A 12,291-nucleotide genomic window follows, 5' to 3' on the forward strand; every position below is an offset into this window, starting at 1 on the left:
CTTAGAGTAGTTTATTCACAAAGATCTCTACTCTCGCTCAAACTAATACTCATCTCTTTCTCACGCTAGTATTCATAGTATAGCTTAACTCTTAGAGTAGTCTATTCACAAAGTTCTCTACTCTTTCTCAAGCTGCTTCTCAAATGCACAACTAATGTATCTGGATGGTTTATGCTCATTAATGCACTTATGAAATGCCAATATGCAATGTAGCAAGAATTAAGGTTCACTATTCGTACTCATACTTCTCTTAGGCATTTCATCAAACAACTCATGTGCATGCAAAAACTATTCTCTAACTACAACTCTACTTCTCTTTTAACCATCCAAAATGGTAGGAAACTCCTTTCTATGGACATGGTTTCTATCATAGAAGAATACTCCCAAAATATCTACTCAATCTCCTCAAACTTCATCTCAAACTCATCACACATCAACACTTCCCATAAAGGAAATATCCAACAAACATAACATAAATACTCATCTCAACTCAATTTCTCAACAACCAACATATATCTCTACTCAATTTCTCAACAAGCATCATTTATACATGCATAAAGAAATCTCTACTCAAGGATTTCTTAAACTTTAGCTTGAGTTGGATTTACTTACCTCATACTTGAGTAGTCTTCACTAAAACTCTCTACTCTTGTTAGACCTTAGCTTTCCCTTATTTCCTAAGCATAAACTTAGTAAGAACTTAACCCTTACATAAATAAAACTCATACCTAGAGTAGGGATTCTTACCTCTTCTTGCTTAGGATCAATTCTTTGTCAAATTCCAACTCAAAATTCTCAAAAATCCATTGGAAGATTTGTAATAGCCACTTTATACTCAAATACTCATATAATATACATAATAGAATACATATAAAATAGTATAAAGAGTTGGGCCCAAATTTTTCTTTTTATTAAACATATACAGTCTTTACACAAAAATTGTAACATGTACAAAAGATATCAAAAACATGGTGGACAGTGTAACCACTTCCCTCACGTGCCGACGTCCATCCGACCGCGTCCTCACCTAGATCCTGCAAAACGTAGGAAATAACGGGGTGAGCACTAAAACAATGCTCAGTAAGTAAATCCTCTACTCGTCTAACCTCGTAACTCTCTCTCTAATTCTTTCCTTACAAAATTCTCATTTACTCTCTCTTTTGTGCTTCTCTCTGTTTCTCTTTCTTAGAACTCTTTTCTAATAACTCTCTCTAGCAAGTCACGGCCCCATCTTACCGGAGGCATGGCCGGGACTCGCTCCCACTCTTTGTGACTTCTACTCGTTCTCAGCCGATCAAACTCGGTTATGCATGGATTCGGAACCCTTGGCCATGTGAGTGTATAATCTCTCTCTCGGGTACTCTCGGGTATAGCCCTCATTCTCATGCACTCTCACGGGCTACACTACTTCTTTCTCTCATACTCATGCCGCTCTCTTAATGCGGCGTACATGCGGGANACTTAATTTATATACCATAGGCACAAAGTGTAATTTTAAATTGTTTTGGGAAGGCCTTAAACAATTTAAAATTAACTTGAGAATAAACATTTATGTCAAGTCCTTGGTTTTATGGTTAATTCATAATTAGACCAAATTTTAATTACAATAAATATTCTAACCCTTTAGAATAAAACCAATGCACTTTTGCCCCCATCATTGAATCCAATTCAATAATAATATTTAATAAATCCTGATTACACTTGGTTAGTGATAGCCATCTATGGATAATCATTTCTCACCAATACATTAATTCGGATGCAACAGTTTACATCCGAACATCATTAATCTGATTAATGATATGTATTACTCTCTCTCCTTGAGCTTGGTTTTATGTGTGACCATTTTGGTTCACTGTGATCTAGCCGTGGGCCCAAAATTAGATTTTGATATGTTTCATTATAACTTTTTATAATCGAAACTCCCACTGATTATGGTAGACGTCTAGCAATGTTCCATAACCCCTAAACCACAACGAAGTGTAAACTCCAATAAGCCTATTCTGATCGTACGTATTATGTAGTCAAATCTCTTCGTTATCTAATCTCGATTAAGAATGGTTCATGGTATGTCAAAACCTTTAACTTAATCTTTAATCGAATTGTCAATCGATACAATGGAACTCGTCAACATGAAACTACTTTTCATCTGACATCCATTATACTCTGGTCAGATATTTCCCTTTTCCAATGTTTATTGACATTCATCTGGGAACTTGAGATTGGACTACTTTGAGTTAACGGATCCCATCTTGACCATCACTTGTCCTCGCACATGGATAACATATGACCAAACCAGCTTATTACACAAGACATGACTGGTATCGTGCTTGTACACCATATGAACCATATGCATCCTATGTTGAATCCAACCATGCTGTCTCAGGTCTAAGGATAAGTGGAACACTAGCACGATCCTATGATGTATCATTGACCACATCCATGTGATTCATCGTAATCGGTCATATTCGATAAATAGTTCACTAACCGTTTATCCATGCTAATGCCTTAGTTGCATACCTCTTATAATCACCCACACTAATACCATCACATGATATTCAATGGAGACATTCAACATGCCTACTACGCAATGTTATTGCCCAATTAACATTATTTGCGTAGGGAATTCTTTGATGATTTGATCTTCTGAAGATCTATGTCATCCAGACATTTCACATGCAATATTAACTATAATATAATATAAATGAAGCAAAAAATCAACATGTGAAATAAGAATACTTTCTTTTATTCATAACACGTTTACAAGATATATTGTCCTGAAACCGACAACATGATTGGTTCCTAGGGCATACACTAACAACGATCTCCAATTGTTTAAATCTTATTAGAGATAATTCGGGTTAGTAATTAGGAGTTTATTTGATAATTGTTTGAAATAAATTTATTAGAAATTTAGGGAGTTTCACTTGTAGGAAGAGCTTAATAAAATTAGAATAATTTATCAATATATTTGAATAAGGGTTTGTGCGAAATCTATGCCCTAGGTCTAGTCATCTTGCATAAAAACCAAAGATTTATTTAGTTGTTTTCTTTTTGTTTTGTTATTAAAATTCAATGTTTATTTTAATTTAAGTTTTTCTTGATAAAATTTGGATTAATCAAATAGTAATAGGATAGTTTAATTTGGTAATTGATAGTAGTAATTCTATTGGATTCGACATCCGTATTCATACACTTTATTACTTGCATGAGTTCGTACACTTGTGAAAATCACAAGAAGTTTTGGCGCCATTGCTGGGGAATTGCTTTTATATTGTCAATATCAATACAAGCTGTCTAGTTGCTAATCTGGTTTGTATTAATTTTTTTTATTTTTTTCTTTAGTGCTTTAATTTTTAGTTCTATATTTTTAGTGTTGGATCGTACAGAGGAGTTAGGTTCAATGGCAGATACAGGAGGAGAAGAAGTTCAAAGGGCACTTAAGGATTACTCAAAACCTACAATTGAGGGATGTGCTTCTAGTATTAGGAGACCATCGACCTTTGAGATCAAGTTTGTCATTATTCAGATGATACAACATTTGGTACAATTCGCAGGGTTGTCTAGCGATGATCCTAACTTGCATATAGCCAATTTTTTGGAGCTATGCGACACATTCAGACATAACAGGGTATCTTCGGGACAAAGCTAAGGTTTGGTTAATTTCTCTACCACTGGGAAGTATCATGACTTGGAATGAGTTAGTTTAGGTGTTTCTTATGAAATATTTTCCACCTGTCAAGTCTGCCAAGATGAGAAGTGACATTACAAATTTTTACTAGCAAGATATGGAGTCACTTTATGAAGCTTGGGAAAGGTACAAAGATCTCTTGCAAAAGTGTCCTCACCATGGGTTGCCAATATGGTCGCAAGTGAAAACATTTTACAATGGGTTGCTACCAAATATATAAGCTATGATAGATGCTACAGGTAGGGGAGCTTTAAATAACAAAACACTAGAGGAAGCCTATAATTCGATTGAAGTGATGGCGAGCAATAACTACATGAGGCCTTTGGAGAGAAATTTAACAAGGAAAGTAGCAGGAGTGCACAAAGTTGATAGCTACACCGTATTAGCTACTCAACTTTCAGCCATCCAAAAGCAATTAAGAGTTGCCTTAAAGGTAAATGCTATTGAATCTGCTTCTCTAACTTGTGAACTTTGTGTAGGGAATCACTTGTCAAAGGATTGTCAAGAAGGGAATCAATTTTCTCTATAGGAACAAGCTAACTATGTCAACAATTTTCAACGAGGGTAAGGGAATCCATACTCTAGCACATACACTATAGCATGACACCAATCACCAAAATTTTTCATGGAGCAGCAACAATGAGCACAAACCACTACTGGGCTTCCAACCTCAAGAGAAGAAATCCAACATGGAGAATGTGTGTACAAAGTTTATGAATGAATAGGGCAAAAGATTTGACAAGAATGAAGTTCAACTTCAAAAATATGAAGTCTTGTGTGCAACATCAATCTGCTTCTATAAGGAATCTTGAGACTCAAATGGGACAAATGCATAGTATCTTGGTGGGAAGAGTTCAAGGAACATTTCCAAGTGATATCGAGAAGAATCCAAAGGAGCAACTCAATGCTATCATGCTGATAAGTGGTAAGGAGTTGAAGGAATTAAGCAAGGAAGAAGAAAAGGGGTAAAAACTCTAAGTGGAAAAAATGGACCAAAGTGACCATGCTATGGCACAATGCCGTGGCATAGAAGAAACCAAGACCAAGAGTGCCGCAGCACAGAGGAGAACATGAGCAAGAGTGTCGCAGTACAGTGCCATAGCGGAGGGGCAAAATCTAACAAAACTTTCCATATTGCGACGAATGATGAAATGACCCTTCCATACCCTCATAGAGTGTGGAAATAGAGATTGGACAAGCAATTTGGTAAGTTTATGCATACATTTCGAAGCTTACACATAAATATTCCTTTTGTAGATATGTTGGAGCTAGGGGTGGGAGAAATAATCCGAAAACTGAATCGAACCAGAAACCAGTCTGAAATTGAACCGAAAATTAGGTTTTTTTTATAAACTGATTGGTTTTTGGTTTGTAAAATTTGAAAAATCAAAAAATCGGTTTTGTTTTCGGTTTGAGATATTTCTCAAACCGGTTTTTATAACCGGTTAAACCCTAACTATATAAGCAACATATATTTTGTTTTTAAAATATTTTTTTTTCTCTTCAGTCCATTCCTCTTCCGTCTTCTCTGCCTCCAAGCTCCAATCTCCATTCTCCACTATGCAAACTCCATTGAACAGCTCCATATCTACCTCCACTCACTCCACTCCACTCCACTCCACTTCACTCCACTCCACTCCATCTTCAATTCTTCAGCTTTGATCTTCGCTTGTTCGCTGGCAACACCCAATAGCTCCACTCACTCCACTCCACTCCACTCCACTCCACTCCACTCCATCTTCGATTCTTTAGCTTTGCTCTTTGCCTGTTTGCCGACAGCACCCAATAATTCCACTCACTCCATTCCACTCCAGTACTCCACTCTATCTTCAATTCTTCATCTTTGTTCTTCGCCTGTTTGCCGGTAGCACCTAGCAACTCCACTCACTCCACTCCACTCCATTCCAGTACTCCACTCCATCTTCGATTCTTCAGCTTTGCTCTTCGTCTGTTCGCCAATAGCACCCAACAGCTCCACCCATAATAAGTTGATAGTCCCATACCTATCCACTCCAGCATCCATTTTGTCGACAACCACTCACCTAGCAACACCATTCAGCACAACAGCCACCAACTCAGTCACTCACTAGTGACGAGCTGATGACGATAGTCCACATTGTTACGCTGTAGTTCACAGCAACCCCCACTCCACCACCGTTCAGATCTGCAATTGCAATCCTCAAGCTGCTCGCCTATTCCACCACAGCACATCTTCTAATTCAGCGACAGATCCAATGAAAAGAGGTCTCTGAGTCTACAATGTTTCACTGCTTTTGAAATTTTCCATTTTTATGGAACTTCATTTATTTCGGATCTGTTTTTGGTTTTGGATACAAAAAGCTAGGTTAGAAACAATGAAATTTATGTGGTGTATTGACAAGGATTATTTCTAGTTGATATCATAGAAGTCTAGGGTGAATTGATATATGTTTTTTGGGTTTGTTTCTAGGTTATGTGAGTAACATAAACGAACTTGCTTTTATTAAGCAACAAAATAGCCAATAATTAATTTCATTTTCTTTTTCACTGACGCAATTTCTTGTGTGTATCAAAGTAATTAGAAATCTAGGGTGAGTTGGTATATGAAAGTGTTTGAGTGCAATTCATAACTCTGAACATGTGAGTGACTGTATGGGGCATACATCATATTGAAAATTTGAAATTGTGCAAATTGAATTACACTTGTGTTGGATTTGGATGGACCTGTGACTATGTGTAAACTAGTGGCCTTATGTTTTATTATTAATTGATGGATGTCTTTATAATTTACATTTCCAAAATTTTCTCTTCTATTTTTAGTTATTGTCAATAAATAAAAGAATATGATTTATATGGATGTCTTATTTACTTAATGCATATTTTTATTTGATGGAATTATAGATGTCATCGACCGTAGACAATACTCGTGAGACACCAAAAAGTATGACTCCAACTCCAACTCCAAATTCCAGGCCACCACCAGCACCTTTAGCACCTAAACGTGCAAAGGAAACAAGTTCTAGGAAGAATTGTTCTCAAGTGTGGGATCGCTTTGTTAAGAGCGATTTTGAGAATAAGGATGATTTAACTGCGACATGTAGTTACTGTGGGAGTTTCTAGCATGTCCGAGTAAGAGTGGTACAAGTTGTCTACGTAACCACTTAAATAGATGCAAAAAGTATCCTCCAAATGTGGCGGACAAGAGACAGAAGACCCTAATTTTTCAACAAGGATTACGTGATCTCTGAAGCGGCATTGCTCTCTCCGCACAATCTTCATTGGTGTCATGGAAATATGATCCAGATCTGATTAGAGAGGCTATAGCAAAAATGATCATTGTTGATGAGTTACTTTTTAGTTTTGTGGAGCGTGAGGGGTTCCGCAACATGATGAATGTGACAACCTAGGTTTCAAGTACCTTGCCAGAGAACCGTGACTAAAGATTGCTTCAAAATATATATTGGAGAGTGCCAAAAGTTGAAGAAGTTTTTTAGTAAGTTTTTGCACAGAGTTTGTCTGACGACTGATCCATGGACAAGCATTCAGAACCTTAATTATACATGCCTTATTGTGCATTTCATTGATGATCATTGGCAACTACAGAAAAGAATTTTAAATTTTTGTCCAATCACTAGTCATAAAGGTATAATGATTGGCAAGACAGTTGAGAGGTGTTTGCTTGATTGTGGTATTTATAAGGTATTCACAATCACAGTAGACAATGCTAGTTTTAATGATGTTGAGGTAAGCTATGTCAAGACTAGACTAGCAATTTGGAAGGGAAGTGTATTGGACGGTGATTTTCTACACATGAGATGTTGTTCATATATTTTGAGTTTAATTTTGAAAGAGAGGTTAAAGGAAATGGATGAATCTATATTTAGAATATATTCAGTAGTGAGGTATGTAAGGTCTTCTCCAGCAAGGTTACAAAGATTTAAGGCGTGTGTGGAGAAAGAAAAAATCGCAAGTAAAAGTCATTTGGTTCTTGATGTAGAAACCCGGTGGAACTCTATATACTTGATGTTGGAAGCGGCATTAAAATTTCAGAAAGCTTTTGAGTTGTTGGCATTGGAAGATAGTAAGTATGTAGATGAACTTACTAGTGGTAATAGGTCACGAGGTTTGCCTATGAGTACTGATTGGGAGTATGCTCACTACTTGTTACCTTTCTTGAAAGTATTTTACGATGCTACTCTACGTGTCTCTGGGTCTCTTTATGTTACTAGTAATGCATACATGCGAGAGATTTTCGGCGTTAGGTTAAAGATTTCAACATGGTGTAAAAGTCTTGATCTTGGCTACATGGATGAAAGTGAAATTTGATAAGTATTGGTCAAATGTTGATAATATCAACATTATGTTATTCATTGCAGAGGTACTGGATCCTAGGCACAAATTGGAATATGTGGACTGGGTAGTTAATGAGGCCTATGATGTTGTTGTAGATGACAAGTTGATGAGAAAAGTGAAGGAAGCTTTGTTGTGTTTATTTGAGCGATGCCGTTTGCTTATGGTGGATGACAATGAGCAGTCAAGTGAGAAATCTCAAGTTTCAATTGACGTTGATGTGCATGATGCAAATGTTGATAATGAGGACTTCATAAGGGTTATGTATAATGAGAAAAAGGCTACAAAAAAAGCTGTTTAGCATAAAACGGTGTTGGATAAGTATTTAGCAGATGATTGTGAGGATGACAACGACAAAACTTTTGATATCTTGAATTGGTGGAAGACTAATTCAACAAAATATGTTGTACTCTCTATGATAGCACGAGATGTGTTGGCTATGCCTGTTTCAACGGTTGCATCTGAATCGGCTTTTAGTACGGGGGGTTGTGTATTAGATCCATTTTGTAGCTCCCTTACTACTAAGATGATAGAGACTGTTATCTGTACACAGGATTGGATTAGGAATACGCATGGACCATTGATCATTGAGGAAAGCTTGGAGGAATTATCTAAAATTGAGTCAGGTGACATTTTTTGTTAACTTTCAGTTATAATTATATATTTTCCATCATTATTTATGATTTTAGCTAACTTGTTTGTCCAACTTTGTGTAGAGTTTTTCTCTTCGGAAGTGGAAAGTAGTCTAACTTATCTTGATGATTAAAGGGTATTCCAAATTTCCAATATATGAGGTATATTATCATTGATGATTAAATGGTTTAGGGTTTGGTTGGTTATGTTGGTTAAATTTTTTGGTTATGATGGTTAAATTTTTTTAACAATTATTGTGTTTATTTGTTGTGAACTGATCTTTGGGAGTAATGAGTAATTGAATTATAAATTAAAGTTATCACAACATATGCTTAATTTATGTCACCTCTCTATAACCGCATTAAGGAAATTAAGCAGGCCAAGGCATTCGACATTGAACTAATAGGATTAGGATGTGACATACATAGTCCTCTTCATTAGTATTTTCTATTTCTCATTATGACAATGTGTCGTCCATTCACACTTTTGAATCTAAAAGAACCAGCAAGTTGGTGATTGCCTAATACAATTGGAGACCAACATTTTGATATCTATGGAATTCGCCAAATAACCAAAATCAATGTCACTTTATCAACTTATATAGTTGTCTGTTACTCACCATTAATTATAAGCATAGTGCATAGTTTTAAGATCCAATAAAAATTAAGAATCTATAGACTAGTTTGTTTATGTTAATTTTCTTTTTCTTTTTTATTAAGTTTGAAATGTGTAGTTTTAAGCATCTTCTTTTGTTAATTACATGTGATACTTTTTCTTTTTCTTTTTTTTTTTTTTGGTAATGGGGAAATTGGGTTTTCATTTATTCGGAGATGGATCGTTTACTTTGTCCAGCTTTTAGTCTCACCTAATCCCATTAAAAGTAGAACCCTTATACATACTTCTATTCTAGTATTAATTTTGATGCAATATTTTTGTAAATAAATAGGTTTTGACAAGCTGTTGTTAAAGGAACTGCTGTGAGAGTTATGAAGGTATCAAAATTCATTCCTGCTTGTCATTTTTGTAATAGGAAAGGTCACATCAGACCCAAATACTTTAGATTCATTGCTTATTTGAAGCAAGTTTTTAAATTCCATAGTTTTGTTGCTAATGTCAATCATAATGCTAACAATGGTTTTTCTTCCTAAAGAGTTTGGAAACCTAAGGCTGATATGAACTGTTTTGTGTCTCGTACTTCTTTGCTTGCATTTCAAAATGATCTTTGGTATCTGGACAGTAGTTGTAGGCATATGACAAGTAATAAATCTCTCTTGACTGAACTTGAATCGGTTGATAGTGGGCATGTTACTTATGGAGATGGAAAGAAAGGTAAAATTCTTGGCAAATGGTCAATTGTGCTACATGGTTTTCCTATTTTGAAAGATGTCTTACTTGTTGATGGTTGGAAAGCTAATTTGATTAGTATTAGTCAAATTTGTGACAAAGATTTTGTGGTTCAATTCTCAAATGACAAGTGTCAAATCTTGAATGGTAAAGGTGTTTCTCTACTTGAGGGAAAAAGGTCAAATGACAATTATTACTTTCTTTCTAACCGTGTGTCTTGTTTCAGTTCTAAACAGTTTCAACAAACTCATGGCATGAGAAACTCGGTCACATGAACTTCAAGGACTTGGTGAGACACTCAAAGAAGGAAGTAGTTAAAGGATTACCAAAACTTGAACTTCCAAAAGGTAATGTGTGTGGTCCATGCCAACAAGGTAAGCAAACTAGGACATCTCATAAAGCTTTATCTAATCTTAATACCTCATGCGTTTTGGAATTTCTCCATATGGATCTAAGGGGTCCTATGCAAACTAAGAGTTTGGGAGGTAAGAGATATGTGTTTGTTTGTGTTGATGATTTTTCAAGATATGCTTGGGTTGATTTTTTGCATGAGAAATCTGATTCATTCAATGCATTTCAGAAATTGGCCAAAAGATTGCTTGTTGAGAAGAGTTCTAAAACTACAAAGATAGTGAGAATAATGAGTGACCATGGAAAGGAATTTGAGAATGCTGATTTTGCTAACTTTTGTGAATTGCATGGCATATTCCAAAATTTTTCAGCACCAAAAACACCTCAACAAAATGGTGCTGTGGAAAGGAAAAACGGAGTGCTTCAAGAGATGGCTAGGGTAATGCTTAATGCCAAAAAGCTTCCTACAAGACTTTGGATAGAAGCCATTAACACAACATGTCATATTTACAATAGAGTTTACCTCTAAAAAGGTATTGTTCAAACTCCTTATGTGGAAAGGTAAGAAATCTGATCTCTATTACTTTCACATGTTTGGATGCAAATGCTACATTTTGAATGATAGAGAGAATTTAGCTAAGTTTGATTCTAGGAGTGATGAAAGATTTTTTATTAGATATTCATCCAATAGTCGTGCCTTTAGGATCTACAATATGCGTCTTGAAAAAGTCTTAGAATCTATTAATGTTGTGTTTAGTGATGTAGAAGACTTTTGAAAATATACTTAAGAACATGAAATTCAAGACATTTATTCCTCGTGTGCCCACACAAGATGGTGTGGACACTACTGAATCTCCTGAACCTAAACCTTCAAATGTGTTGTTACCTTCTTTTGGTGCTACAACAATAGGATATGCTCCATGCAAAGAATCATTTGTTGATTCATCATTGCAAAATGAAGGGATAGAGCTGATTGTTGATCTTTCTGATGAAAGCGTTCAAAGGAGAAATCAAAGAAGAAAAGATACAAAATGAAATTAACCATCTTCGTTATGTGTCTCTTATAGGGCCGAAGAATGCCAAACAAGCTTTGGAAGATGAAAATTGGATTGAGGCCATGCAAGAAGAACTAAAACAATTCAAAAGGAATGATGTTTGGATGCTTGTACAAAGACCAGAGGGAATCAACATAATAGGTACCAAATGGGTTTTCAAAAATAAAACTGATGAGTTTGGTAATGTTGTTAGGAACAAAGCAAGGCTTGAAGCTCAAGGATATACTCAAGTTGAGGGAATCAACTTTGATGAAACCTTCGCCCTTATTACTCAACTTGAATCAATCCACTTGCTGCTTTCTGTTGCCTGATGTCTCAAGATGAAATTGTTCTAAATGGATGTCAACAGCACCTTCTTGAATGGGTGTTCATTGAAGAAGTGTATGTTGAACAACTAATTGGCTTTCAAGACCCCCATAAACCTGATCATGTTTTCAAATTAAGGAAAGCACTTTATTGTTTAAAACAAGCCCCAAGAGCCTGGTATGAAAGGTTGACAACTTTCCTCTTTAGTATAACTATGAATGAGGTAATGCTGACAAAACTCTTTTTATCAAGCGTGTTACTAGTAAGTAAGTGATCAGGTTTGCGTAGCAGAACAAGCGTAATATTAAAAACAAAAAGATCACTTATTTGAACCAAGATCCAAGTATAGGTTATAGCATTTTCATGCATAAACTAAAACGTGAAATAAAATCTGTGTAAAAACAAATCCATACAAGGATTTAGTTCATACCCACGTTTGGAGGCTCTTCCGAATATCTCTGACTTAGCTCACAAACACTGTTCACATGCTACTATTCACCAGCTACTGTTCACCGGCTACTGTTCACTAATCGATCCAATGTAGGATCGTACTCACGAAAATCCACACAAAGATAATGCAAAGAA

At 35.8% G+C, this 12,291-nt stretch overlaps 1 non-coding gene across 1 annotated transcript; it reads right to left on the reverse strand.

Moving 5' to 3' along the window:
• Nucleotides 1-3,746: 3,746 nt before the first annotated feature.
• LOC116110469 lies at nucleotides 3,747-3,853 on the reverse strand. Its single transcript, XR_004124917.1, has one exon. It is a non-coding gene; the product is annotated as a small nucleolar RNA R71 (small nucleolar RNA).
• Between the last annotated feature and the right edge of the window lie 8,438 nt (nucleotides 3,854-12,291).

The sequence above is a fragment of the Pistacia vera genome, unplaced genomic scaffold (genome assembly GCF_008641045.1).
Source record: "Pistacia vera cultivar Batoury unplaced genomic scaffold, PisVer_v2 Contig602, whole genome shotgun sequence".
NCBI lineage: Eukaryota > Viridiplantae > Streptophyta > Magnoliopsida > Sapindales > Anacardiaceae > Pistacia > Pistacia vera.